Genomic DNA, 14,179 nt, shown 5'->3' on the forward strand with positions numbered 1-14,179 from the left:
TTGTGCCGGCAGTAGGCCGACGTTCCTTCACGATGGAAGGCTGGGTTCGCTATCCAGATGAGGAACATCAGGATGAGGAGGAGATTGTGGATGGACAGTGGGAAGCTGTTCTAGAGGACAATATCGTGGAAGCACTGGATGCCTCGGTCCAGGCTTCGGTTTCGAAAGCTATGGAGACGCAAGTCCCCCAGACGGTGCATCAGGCGCTAGCAGAGGCTCTGCGCCCTATTCGGAAACAGCTCGAGGGTTTTGCCAAACGACATGGCTATGGGAAGAAGAAGAAACAGAAATCAAAACACGCAGCCACTTCTTCCGAGACGTGCTCAGCGGGTCAGCAGTGGCCGCATGCTCAGTCTCTGGCTTCCCTGCCGGCGAAAGGGCCATCGGACCAATACAACGTGGGCGGAAAGGCCAAGTCCAAACGCCCGATACCTGTGGATACGGACACGGATGACACGAATACGGACACGGGTGCCGGCACCGACACCTCGGAGGAGCGCCCTCCTCCCTTTAAGAAGGCCAGAACCGAACCGAATCCGGCGGAGGAGGAGATCGGGACATTCAATTTTGACCCGGCGGATATCATCCACCCCCGGTCCTCGGACTGGGTCCCTCCCCCGGCGGTCGCTGAATATCTGCACTAGAACCTCCGCAAGCCTTTCAGCAGGGAGGTCCGGAACCGTTTAAGGACGGAGTGTCCCCGACCTGAGATTCAAGATGGCGTAGCGGACACTCCGGAGATAGACACGAGCATGCTCACGTTCTTGCGTAAATTCTCCAAGGACCCGAAGAGGGGGTTGGATAGGGCCTGGCGAGGCTGCCAGGATAAGATGTTGGATGTCGTGGGGCCCTAGCGAAGATTCTAAAAATGGCACTAAAGGCCAAGGAGGGTCCGGACGAAGTGGACCCGGACATTCTGGCGGGCTGGGCCCAGTGCGCCATTTGCCTCGTGGGCAACGCGAACTGCGCCATCTCTTCCGAGAGGCGGAAATCCCTACTCCTTCGGATGGACAGCAACCTCACCGAGCTTGCGGAAGCGGAACCCGGGCCCCTGGCGGGGGGGTTCCTCTTTGGCGACAAGTTCGTAAAGGACATTACTAAATATGTCGGCACCTTCACCGCCCTTGACAAAGCCCAGAGCGGTATCAAGCGAGCCCTAAGCCAAGGGGTTTTCAACAGGGCCGGACGAGGCGGGGGCCGCTCGTCATGCCGAGGATTCCAGCAAGGCTCCCAGCGTGGAGACTTTGGCCGTGGCCGTGGAGAGTGGGACTCCACCCGCGGTGGGACTTTCTACCCTTCCAAGCGAAGATTCTCGAAAGGCCGTTTCCAGTCGGGAAACACCAGGGCCAACTTCAAGTCCAGCCAGAACTCCGGTGAGTGTTCTAGATCTTTCTTTTCTTCCGTTGGGGGGGACGAACGCAGCATTGCATGGCGCAGTGGCGAGCTTTGACACAGGATGCATGGGTGCTGCAGACGATTCAGGGTTTTCACCTGGAATTTTATTCCCACCCAGAGCAGGGTTCTCCCCCTCCGCCTCTCCATTTTTCCCTACAAGATCACAATTTTATAAACAAAGAGGTGCAAGGGTTCAGAGGGGCCCTCGGTCCTTCTTCAGCAACGTCTTCCTTGTCCAAAAGAAAGGAGGCGGCAACAGGTTGGTTCTAAATCTCAGGGATTTCAACCAATACCTTAACTACAACCATTTCAAAATGGAGGGGATCCACCTCCTGGCAGATTTGCTGCAGGAAAGTGATTGGTTTGTCCGCCTGGACCTCAAGGACGCTTATCTGTCTATTCCGATTTTCCCACCGCATCGCAGGTTTCTGCAGTTCATTTGGGGCGACCAGTGTTACGAATACTTGGCACTTCCCTTCGGTCTCTCCTCGGCTCCATGGTGCTTAACAAAAGTGATGAAACCGGTGGTCTCCTTCCTCAGGGAAAGAGGGGTAAGACTGATCATCTATCTAGATGATATATTAATTATGGCACAGGATCGAACTTGTCTCCTGCGGCATCTGCACATGACCATGTCTTTACTCCAAAACTTGGGTTTTGTAGTCAACTCAAAGAAATCAGTACTAGTTCCGACGCAGTCGGTGGATTTTCTGGGTTTCACGATAGATTCTCTGTCGGCTCAACTATTCCTTCCGCAGGCCAAATTGCGGGATTTGAAATCAGAGATACGGAAGTTGCTGGACAGTCAGGTAGTGACTCTCAGGACGCTGGCCAGAGTTGTAGGCATTCTGGCATCGTCCATTCAAGCGATCTTTCCAGGGCCCTTACATTACAGAGCCCTTCAAAGACTCAAGATACAACATCTACGGAAGGGCCTCTCCTACACGGACTCGGTACCTCTCTCGGAGGAAGTACGGACGGAATTACAGTGGTGGTTAAGTCACGTGGACGCCTGGAATGGCAGGGCGATTTTCGGGTCACAACCGGAGGTGGTGATCGAGTCCGACGCCAGCAGATGGGGCTGGGGCGCGCGCTGTGGAGAAGTTTCTACAGGCGGCAGATGGCCGGCTCAGGAACTGGAGATGCACATAAATTGTCTGGAACTGTTAGCGGGGTCGTTTGCGATTCGCTCTTTGTCCCCGAAACAGACGTCTTGTTGCATCCTCCTCCGCTTGGACAATGTGTCGGCGGTGAGGTATATCAACGAGTTGGGCGGCACGAGGTCGTCGATGCTTGTTCAAATAGCCAAAGATTTTTGGCATTATTGTCTCCAGAACCAGATTTCGGTGGTGGCGGAATATATTCCGGGCCAGGCCAATCAGGTAGCGGATTGGAATTCCAGACATCTCAGGGATTACAGCGAGTGGAAGCTGCTCCCGCGTGTCTTTCGGTGGCTTCAGGCCACATGGGGTCCGTTTCAGACGGACCTGTTTGCCTCCAGGCTCTCGTTTCAGATTCACCGGTTCTTCAGCTGGAGACCGGATCCAATGGCGGCGGCGACGGACGCCTTTCTCCAGGACTGGTCTCAGGGGATGCAGTATGCGTTTCCTCCTTTCCTCATGATTTCCAGGGTGATGACACAGGTAATCAGACAGAAAGCGGAGATAGTCACGGTGACCCCGTGGTGGACGTCTCAGGCTTGGTTCCCCAAGCTCTTGCAGTGGAGCTGCGATTGCCCACGGATGCTTCCGGACTCGAAATGGTTGCTGCAGGGCCCTCAGCGGGAACCGCACCTGTTGCTTCTGGAGGGCAAGCTATCGCTGATGGCATGGAGGCTTTCCAGGAACAGTGGCAGTTGCCGGGAATTTCGGACGAAACTGCTGAGTTTATCAGACAGGCATGGGCGCCTTCCACCAGGAAACGTTATTCCTCAGCCTGGAAAAACTGGGTGGATTGGTGCATGGGACGACGTGTGGATCCCGTGGGGGCGGAGTTGTCCCAGGTTCTGAATTTCCTGATGGAGAAGGCCGGATCAGGTTTGGCATACCGGTCGGTTAATAATTTTCGGTCGGCAATTTCAGCGGGGCATGCCCAGATAGACGGGAAAACGGTGGGCATGCACCCAATGGTATGCAAGCTGTTAAAGGGCATCAGGGCTGCCAAGCCACCCGCCCCAAGTATACAGGTTTGTGGGATGTATCCTTAGTGCTTTCTTTATTCAATACATGGCCGAGTGACGCTCTTCTGTCCAGAAAGCAGCTATCGGCAAAACTGGCTATGTTATTGTGTTTATCGTCTTGCAGACAGACTTCGGATGTGAGAGCACTCGACGTAACAGGTAGAGTGTTCACCCCGGAAGGGGTTTCCTTTCATAGTACAGGTCGTACTAAAACTTTGTCACGTCACATTTCATATAATGCTTTTCCTTCAAATGACAAATTGTGTGTGGTTCATTGCTTGAAAGCTTACGAGGAATGTACTAAGGCTTTGCGGCCGCAGGGTTGTAAACAATTGTTGATTGCCATTCAGAAACCCTTCAAACCTGTGGCTGCGGCCACGATTGCTAGATGGCTTCGTTATGTGATGACCGAAGCTGGTGTAGATACTAGAATATTTGGTGCTCATTCTGTGAGAGGCGCAATGGCGTCTAAATCGTTTGGGTTGGGGTCGAGTATCCAAGATATCATGCGTTGTGCAGACTGGTCGTCTGAATCGACTTTTAAAACGTTTTACTATAAGCCGGTGGGAGTTTTTACTTCTGTTGTATTTAATCAAGCGTTAAACCAAGCATAATCTGAAGCCTCCGGTCCTGTAATAGAATCAAAAATTTGCTAGCATTCGCGCCAAGAATTTTCAATTCTATTAAGGACACAGAGGCGAGGATTATCCCACCCGGCTTAATGTCTGTATAGCATACGCTTGCCCACCCTGTATTTCAGTGATTACGGTGGTGTTATCCTTTTTTCCAGGAGCTGAGAAAAAGTCGGATTAAGAGACGATGGCCGTCAAGCTGTTGAGCTGAAGTTATATTTCCATGTTGGAGTTCGTGTTGGTTCATGCAATGGACTTTCGCCTCAAAGAAAGAGGATGTGTAAGGCACGCAGAGGGTTCTTATGGACTATGGGGGCGTGCCTATAACCATGGTGTTCATGGGAAATGTAGTAATTTATTGTTTGTTGCAAAAATAATATATTTTCATTGGCTGCTGTGTGGATGCAGTAAAGTTTGAGAAGCATAATCCTCGCCTCCGTGTCCTTAATAGAATTGAAAATTCTTGGCGCGAATGCTAGCAAATTTTTGATTCACCAGACACGAACATCCACTGCTCCTTGCCACTTAATGAAGGATCACATAGTCTGGGGCAAGAGTACGAGCGCTTCCGATAGCGCGAAGTAAAGTGGCCCCAAGTAAACAAACAAAGAGCGAGCTTGTAAATGTAAATGTATTGCGATTTATATAGCGCACGTATCACCCGAAGCATCAAGGCGCTTGCCTTGGAACCCGTCCTGGTATTCCCCTGTGAGATAACCCCAGCAGGGCATCCACAAGGTGAAAGCCAGGCATCCCGCCGCGAGGGGCCGTAGTGGAGGTTAAGCAAGAGTCGCAGAGTGTGAACCCGTGAGTCGAGTAGGCACCGGAACGAGAATTATCGAGTCCGTGGAATATTGAGCCCAAGACCCGCCGTGGCGGGGAATTGAACCCTGGTCCACGACCGATCTCAGCTTCCGGGTCTGCCGCCTCTAACCCCTGAGCCACACTTCTCCGCTTGGGCGCGTTTACTTCAACGCGAGTCCCGAGCAGGAAAGTAGTATTTGAAAAGAGCTTCCATCAGCGCGAAGTCAGGAATAAATTCAGGGGGAATAATTCCAAAAGGCAAAAAGAAAACAAAATGAACTTTCCTCTAGTCTTTAGCAATGTTCAGCACGGCCACCGAAGGCAGAGTTCTTCAGATGGAGTCGCGCTGAGGCAGCGCGTTAAGAAAACCCCAGCGAAGGTCACAGCCCGCTGAATACACAGGAGGGAGTCTCCACACAACTCGCGTGAGACCAGGGACACGGAAAACAGGAACAATGTCAGATTACGGGAACCACAGCCCTGGCGTTGCTGTCTAATATAGACGATGCTCCTCCCCTACAGGCATTCTGGGAGATGTAGTCCCGAGTGCCACTACTAAAACTAGGTAGGCGCTCTGAATACTGTTGGGCCGAGTCAGCGCCTGACACGAAGTGCATCAAATCCACCAGTAGCACTCTTGGAAAGCGAGGGGGGAAGGGAAAAAGACGAGGAAGACTCCGCGGGCGGTGTATCTGTGGATGGGTCTGGAGGAGGCAGAAAAGTAACTTCAAACTGCACACCTGATCGTGGTCCTGAGGGAGAGCGCGAAGCGGGGACAGAGGGGGCAGGTGTACCTGAGGCTGAGGCTGCAGGGGTTGTGGATCTGGATTTGGCCACCCCTGGTAGGACTCAAAGGGCTATTACAAGAGAGGGTTCTATCCATCTCAAAGCAAGCACTATCACTAGTTCTGGCACCTAGTTGAGGGGTAAAAACAAAACCAAGGGGGGACGCAGGAGTGTAACACGAATTACGCTGTCTCTGCGTTCCTTCTTTATTGTATTGCTCCAAGTTCTTGACATTATACAAAGCACGGAGGTGGTTTGTGGCCCCCACAAAAGAAGCATGAGTGACATTAATACGCAGTATAGGCCCCCGAGTCAATGCCAGCAGTAGATCTTGGGGTGCCCGTCTTTTCAATGGAGGGTGGCGGAGGTGATCCCACCGTTACATCAGAAAGTGGGGGCGGCCCGTTGGAAGCACTCCTGACCGCAATGAGGGAGGAGATCAAAAGCGGCTTTGCAGAATCCAATAAGAACCAGACCGATATTAGGGCAGCATGCGAAACTCTGGAAAAGAAGGTGGATGGTCTCTTTGAGAGAACAGGGAGCCTGGAAGGGTCAGTGGGGAAGTTAAAAGCCAGCTTGGAGTCTGCAGAGATTAAGATCCAAGGCCTTCGGAGAGAAGGGGAGGTAATGAAGGACAGGGTTGAGTCCTTGGAAAATTACTCAAGAAGGAACAACCTTAGACTTTTAAAGATCCCAGAGGGGAAAGAGGGTGGTGAAATTAAGGCATATGTGGTGTCATTATTGAAGAACGCCCTCAACCTGGACGAAAAAACGGAAGATCTGGAGAAAGACATCCAGAGGATTCACAGAGACCCCTTCCGCCTCAACCCAGGGAGAGTGAAGCCGAGGAAAATCTTAGTGAATTTTCTCACTTATGCCATAAAAGAAAAAATCCTGAACCTCGCATTAAAAGCAAAGTCGCTAAAAGCCCCAGATTTTTCCTTCGAAGTCCGGTCCGACCTGTCAAAAACTACATTAGATAGACAGTGGGAACTGGGCCAAAAAATGGAGAACTTTAGGGCCTTGGGGGCTACTGTGCAGATGAGGTTCCCCGCCTTCCTGAGGTTGATGTAAAATAGCAAAATGCACAACATCCGCTCCCCTTTAGAGGCTGACGACCTATTAGCATCTATTAGCGACCACTCAAGGGGGGGTCACTAAGGTCCTTCTGCTTCTAGTTTAAATCCCCAGGTAGAGAGCTTTAATGTTATGGGCTCGTTTTAAAAACCTCAAACAGAGAAAGAAGAAATTAGGAAAAAACAATATACTGAATAAAAACACTGGGGGATAAAGGTAAGAGAACAGAAGGGGAGGAAATAGGTAAAAAGAAGATGTAAAAAGTTAATAACGAGAAGGGACATCTTCAACAACAGTTATAACAAGCAACTGAATGCCACGCTTAAGGGGGAAAAAAGGAAGAAAAAGCGGGAAGGAAAAGAGAAAAGTAATGCACTCGAGTAAGTAAGAAAAAATAAAAAGAAAAACATATATGTCTCCACTATTGATTCAAATTTTGCCACAAACGGGGGGTGGCGGGACTCCCCATCATGTGAAGCTCACGCCTGCTTAATAGTTATCCAGTTATGAACGCTTGTGTTTAGCCGGCCTGTTAGACCTGACATCATTGGCTTGAGTCTCTCCTCCATTTTTTCTGTTTGCCTCTACTGTTTTACGATGTTTTGCTGGTATATGCTTTGGGCGCCGTGTCACTGCTGATCAGTGCCATAGCGCAAGTGCTCCCGATGTTAAATTGATGTGTCTATTGTATCCATGTTTGGCTTATTTGGTTTACTGTCAGTCCCTAGTCTAGTGCACCAGGAGTGCCGGGGCTTGTAAATACAAATGCCGCTCGTGGGCTTGCAGCACGTGTTGTGCCACCCACAGGAGCGGCTTCGTAAAAGAATGTCTACGGGTCGGTCATTGCGAGACCCACGTGCAGTCTTGTACTGTCACGCAGGCTGCGCAAGTATATCTACTTGCCAGCCCCTCCAACCTTCCCTTAACTTCATGTTAGTCACCCCTATGGTAGGCCCGCGGGCCAGGTGCATTGTAAGCGTAAGGTAGGACACGCCTGACCAAGTTGGCCTGTCCTTATAGTGAAGAACCGCCATCTTCGTGCTTCACTATTGCGAGGTAGCCTGCTCTCCATTGCTTAGAATGGGCCGCCGGGATTATTAATGCTATGATCCTAGCTGGCTCGGAGAGCACGGTGCAATGTCGAGTTTGGTATCCCTGAACTCGGGGTTCAATTACGCGTCCGTTGGTATGGATGGTTTTTGGACTCTGGGTTCGAAAATAGCACTTTTAGAAAGTGTCTATTTTCTTGCCTAACCATATCTGGTTTCTGCTGGTCTTGCGTGTGTGTGACAGGAGCTGGGTGGCTCCACAGGTCTGGATGAGTCAGTATGGGATGAGTGGGACATTTACGTTGAGAGTAGGGGAAGAGTAGTTGTTGATAGCCTGCCTTGCCTGATACAATGCTGGCTCCACCTCCTGCTAAGCGACTGATGGCTCTGTGCCTGCCATGGACGATCCTAGCCCCACCTCCTGCCAGGAGGGCGATAGCTCTGCTCCTGCCAGTATCAATGCTGGCTCCACCTCCTGCGGGGCGTATGAGGACTCAGCCCGGCTCAATGAATAGGCCAGGTGCTACTGCCTAGCTCCACCCACCACAGACCCAGGATGTTGGGAAATCCCCGGCATAGACAAAGGGATCAAAGACGAAAAGGGGTATAAGAGAAGGACCCCTGAACTAGGAAATCAGATCACTTCTGACAAGGAACCCTGTAACCAAGGACAAGAGGCCTGCTGATCTAAGGGACTGCCTACCCCTTCTGCCAAGTGTGCTGTTGTTGGGGGAATCCTGCAGTGCTTCTTTATTTTTGCCAAGGAACCAGGAGAGAGGAACTGTGTGTGTACTCTCACGCTTGCTAAGAAAATCTCCAAGGACTGGAAGAGTGCCAGTCTCCTGCTGAAGTCACAGGGCTAAAAGACTTCATCTGCTAAAAGTGCTATTGGCTGGAAGTGTGAATCCAGCACCTCTGAAAGAACCAGCAATCACGACGACCGGACGCTGGGCCCGACCGACGCCAGCAGCAACGCCAGTGAGTGGGAGTACGGCTCTAGCTCCAGAGGACCTCGTGTCTGCACCGCTGCTGATCGCATCACCTGTGGGCCCCTTTGACGCCGTGAGCGCTGCTCACTCTGTGCAACTGCATCATCGACGACGCCTGCTGAGGCCTGATCGACACCGAAGACGCGACGCCGGATCGCTCGACGCCGTGGATCATCGTGTGCTTCATTTTCCTAAGGTACTGTGTTGTTGGGGGTCCGTGTGACTCCAGGCCCGACGTAGCGCTCCTCGCGGTCGACGCCACACCTGTGGATTATCTTTGCCTCGACGTTGTGTAACTCCCGTGTGGGTTACCCTGTTGCTAAGAACTGTGTTTCCAAGAAGAAAATTTGCTTGATACTAAAGACTTTTGTGCTAAAGAAGAAACTACCTTTGAACTATCCCTTTTCCTTCCTGAACGTATTTATTCCGATTGTGTACAGTTTTGCCGTTATTTGGTCTTGTGCTAAGCCTTATATAAAAATACTTATTTTTATAATACTACGGTGTCGTGTCCATTTGTAGTGTATTCACTGTGTTACTGTATGTGGTCATAATTGCTTAACGCACAGCCTCTGAGATAAGCCTGTTCTGCTCTGCCAAGCTACCAAGGGGGTGAGCAGGGGTTATCGAAGGGTGTGATCCCCTTGCCCTGACTAGAAAAGGAGTGTCCCTATTTGTCAGAAGTGCATACCTCTGCCAACTAGAGACAGCCGGTTCTAACATTGGTGGGTCAGCGGTGAGGATTTGGACTTTGCATTTATGACCCATGTACAGTGATTAGTGTGCGCTACATAGTGAAAGCAGACCATAGCGCAGTCACAATCTGATTCGGAAGGATCCTATTTTTTTTGTTCTCCGCTTTCCTGAAGCTTGATTTTTTTTTAACACTGCCAGTTTTAACCATGAGTGACAACGGAGTCACTGCCCCTGCTATCGTTGTTGTGGAGGAGTTCGAGAGGAGTAAGCTAAAGAAATACAAGAAAGATGAGCTGAAACACTTTTGCGACCAGTTTAAAGTTCCTACCACCGGCCTCTCGAGAAAAGATGATTTTTATAAAGCATTACAGGCCTGGTGGGAGTCCAGAAATCCCTCTGATGTGGTGGTGGTACCCACAGAGGAAGGGGATGAGGAGGTGCCAGTGAATGGACCTATGCCCTCTCCCGGAAGCAGTGTTTCCTCCAAAGGTCTTTCCCCTGAAGAAAGGGAAGAAAGGGCGAAAGAGCGAGCTTACAACATGGAGATGGCAAGGCTAAAAATAAATGGGCAGTTGGAGTTAGAAAATGCAAGAGGTAGAAGGGAAGCTGATTTAGAGATCAAAAAGTTGGAGTTTGAACGAGAGAAGTTAGCTTTGGAGCGTGAAGCCAGGTTGAGGGAACTGGATATCCAAGCTAAAAAGTTAGAGTTGAATCCCTCTGGTGGCAGCATTCCATCCGAGCCTGCAGAAAGTAAGTTTTACTTCCCGAAAGATGTGATCAAAGATTACAATAAGAATGAAGATATTGGTCAATGGTTTAAAGCATATGAGTTAGCATTGTTGGCCCACCAGGTCCCTGAGAAGAATTGGGGAGCGGGGTTGTGGGGTCGCTTTGTGAATGAGGGAAGAGATACCCTGTTAGACATGCCTGTTGCGGATAGGATGTCGTATGCTCATATGAAAGATGCTTTAATGTCGCGATATGGCTTAACCCCCGAGAAGTACAGACAAGCTTTTAGAGAATGTAAGAAGTTGCCTGGTACGACGTGGATTGAATATGTGTCTTATTTTTGCAGAGCCATGGATGGTTGGGTAAAGGGCAGCAAAGTGGAAAGTTATGAAGCTCTTTATGATTTGTTTGCTTGGGAGCACTTGTCTAATAACTGTTTTCCAGAGCTGCGCCAGCACCTGATTGATAGCAAGATATCTAACCCTAGAAAACTTGCTGAGGAGGCGGACCGCTGGGTCAGTACCAGGGTCCACAAGGGTCCAGTGGGAGACTCAGCCAAAGGTGGGCAGGGTCCCCAGCAGAAGAGTGGGGGGGACAAGGGAAAACAGAAGTAGTCTCAGAAAGGGCCCCAAAGTAATCCCCAAGGGAACCAAGGGAAAGGTTCCCAGCCTCCCCCTGAGAAGAAGCCAGGGGCCCCGACGGGTAAACCTGTTCATAGGGGCCCCCTAACCTGCTACGGTTGTGGGCAGGTGGGACACCAGTTTTATGACCCCCAGTGTCCCAAAAAGGATTCGAATGCACCGCCGCGTGCACCCCCTCGTCAGTTGGCGAGTGTAGCCTTGGGAGGGGAGGAGATGGTTGTCCATGGTGGGAGGGGTCCCGCAGAGATGTCCCTGGTCTCGCTAGGAGACATGCAAATGGTCCCTCCACCCCCTCTGCCTAGTAACACTAGTAAATATAGGCAGTGGGTGACCATTAATGGCCATAGAGTGGAAGCTCTCAGAGACACCGGAGCGAGTGTGACAGCTGTCAGGTGTCACTTAGTGTCCAGAGAGCAGGTGGTTCCCCACGCATTCTACCCCGTGATAGCTGCCGACAACTCCCAGAAAGAGTGTGAGGTAGCTCAGGTTTCCTTTGAATGGGGGGAAGTTTCAGGTACTCTTCAGGTTGCTGTGAGGCCCGCCATGCCTGTCGATTGTCTCCTGGGCAATGATTTAGAAGACTCCCCTTGGGCTAAGGTGGAGAGAGCGGCGCACTTGAAAATGTTGGGTGTGCCAGAGTGGGTGTGTGCAACCACTCGTTCGATGACAGCGAGTAAGGGTGTTGATGGGGTCCCGGAGCCTGAAAGTATGGCCCAGGACCCAGCTGTGAAGAGAAGAGGCAGGAGGTGCGGGAAACCGGCCCCGTAGTTCCCGTGGTCCAGGAGGAGGTAGACCCTGAGGGGGATGCCCTGGAGCCCACAGGGGAACAAATTGCTGAACTGGGAGATCTGCCCGAGCTGACCCACTGGCAGCAGGATGGTGGTCCCTCCAGGGAGGAATTCTGTGCGGAACAGAAGGTGTGCCCTTCTCTTGTGGGCATGAGGCAGCAGGCCTCAGCCCAATCCTCAGGTGATCAGTCAGGGTCACATTTTGTGTACTGGGAGAACGACCTCCTGTATAGCGAGCCTAAGGCTGCTGAGCCTGGGTCAGCCCGTGTGCTGGTGGTACCCCAGCGCTTCAGAGCCTTCCTACTGGGTTTGGCTCATGACGTACCGTTAGCTGGACATCTGGGGCAGGACAAGACCTATGACAGGCTTGTCACCCATTTTTATTGGCCTCAGATGCGTAGGGATGTAGACATCCATTGCAAGACTTGTCGCACTTGCCAGGCAAGTGGGAAAAGCGGAAGGAAGCAGAAGGCTCCCCTCCAACCTTTTCCAGTGGTCAGCACCCCCTTTGACCGGGTGGGTATTGACATTGTTGGGCCCCTGGACCCCAAGACAGCCCTGGGCAACAGGTTCATCCTGGTCTTGGTGGACCATGCCATGAGGTACCCGGAAGCCATCCCTCTCAGAACAGTGACGGCCCCCGTGGTGGGACGGGCACTGATGGGTGTTTTCTCCCGGATGGGGTTCCCCAGAGAGGTGGTGTCCGACCGAGGCACCAACTTCATTTCGAACTATATGAAGTCTCTATGGAAGGAGTGTGGGGTAACCTACAAGTTCACCACTCCTTACCACCCACAAGGAAATGGGCTGGTTGAGAGATTCAACCGGACCCTGAAAGGCATGATTATGGGTCTTGAAGAACCAATGAGGCGGAAATGGGACGTCCTCTTGCCATGCCTGTTGTTTGCTTACCGTGAGGTGCCGCAGAAGTCTCTAGGGTTCAGCCCCTTTGAGCTCTTATACGGTCACCCGGTAAGAGGACCTTTGAGTCTGGTCAAAGAAGGCTGGGAGCAATCTCCCAGGAAACCTCCCCAGGATGTATACAGCTACATGCTGCCTTTCGGAACCAGACTCGGCGCTTCAGAGAACTTGCTCAGGCAAATCTGGAGGCCAGCCAGGAGGAGATGAAGCGTTGGTACGACCGGAATGCCACTCTGGTAGAGCTTCAGCCTGGTCAGGAAGTGTGGGTCATGTCCCCTGTGGAACCTTGTGCGCTCAAGGACAGGTGGACTGGACCGTTTAAGGTTGTGGAGAAGAAGAGCGATGTCACCTACTTGGTGGACTTGAAATCTCCCAGGAACCCCTTGCGGGTCCTGCATGTCAACCGTTTGAAGCCCCACTTAGAAAGGTCCGAAGTGGGCATGCTCCTAGCTACAGATGATGGAATGGAGGAGGAGAGTGAACCTCTTCCTGACCTCCTGTGTGCTAAAGAGCAAGACGGGTCAGTGGATGGTGTGGTCCTCTCTGACACACTGACCCTTGAACAGAAACAGGATTGTCACCAACTGTTGGGACAATTCCCGGATCTGTTTTCCTTGGTTCCGGGTGTCACACATTGGTGTGTCCATGACGTTGACACCGGAGACAGCCCTCCTGTGAAGCACAAGGCTTACAGGGTGACTGACAAGGTCAGAGCGTACATTAAGGAGGAGGTCTCCAAAATGTTCGCGTTAGGGGTGATTGAGTCCTCTAGCAGTCCTTGGGCCAGCCCCGTGGTCTTGGTCCCGAAGGCTGCAGCGCCTGGTGCTTCACCGGAACTCCGGTTCTGCGTGGACTACCGAGGGCTCAATTCAGTCACGAAGACTGACGCGCACCCCATCCCCAGAGCTGATGAGCTCATCGATCGGTTGGGGGCTGCCCGGTACCTTAGTACGTTCGATTTAACGTCTGGGTACTGGCAGATCGCCTTGACTGATGGGGCAAAGGAGAGGTCAGCATTCTCCACACCAGATGGGCTATACCAGTTCCGGGTGATGCCCTTTGGGATGAAGAATGCCCCTGCCACCTTCCAGAGGTTGGTCAACCAGGTCTTGGCTGGACTGGAGGATTTCAGTGCCGCCTACCTGGACGACATCGCAGTGTTCAGCGCCAGCTGGGAGGAACACTTGCGCCACCTCCAGGAAGTGTTGTTGGCCCTGCGCGGAGCAGGCCTCACAATCAAAGCCAGTAAGTGCCAGATTGGGCAGGGTTCTGTGGTGTACTTGGGGCACCAAGTAGGGAGCGGTAAGGTTGCCCCCCTGCAACCCAAGATTGATACCATCCTGGCTTGGGCGCCGCCCAAAACCCAAACGCAGGTGAGAGCCTTCTTAGGACTCACGGGTTACTACAGGAGGTTTGTCAAGGATTACGGCAACATTGTACACCCCTTGACTTCGCTGACTTCCAGGAAGCAGCCACGAAACGTGATCTGGACT

The sequence above is a fragment of the Lissotriton vulgaris genome, chromosome 6, assembly GCF_964263255.1.
Source record: "Lissotriton vulgaris chromosome 6, aLisVul1.2, whole genome shotgun sequence".
Taxonomy (NCBI): Eukaryota; Metazoa; Chordata; class Amphibia; order Caudata; family Salamandridae; genus Lissotriton; species Lissotriton vulgaris.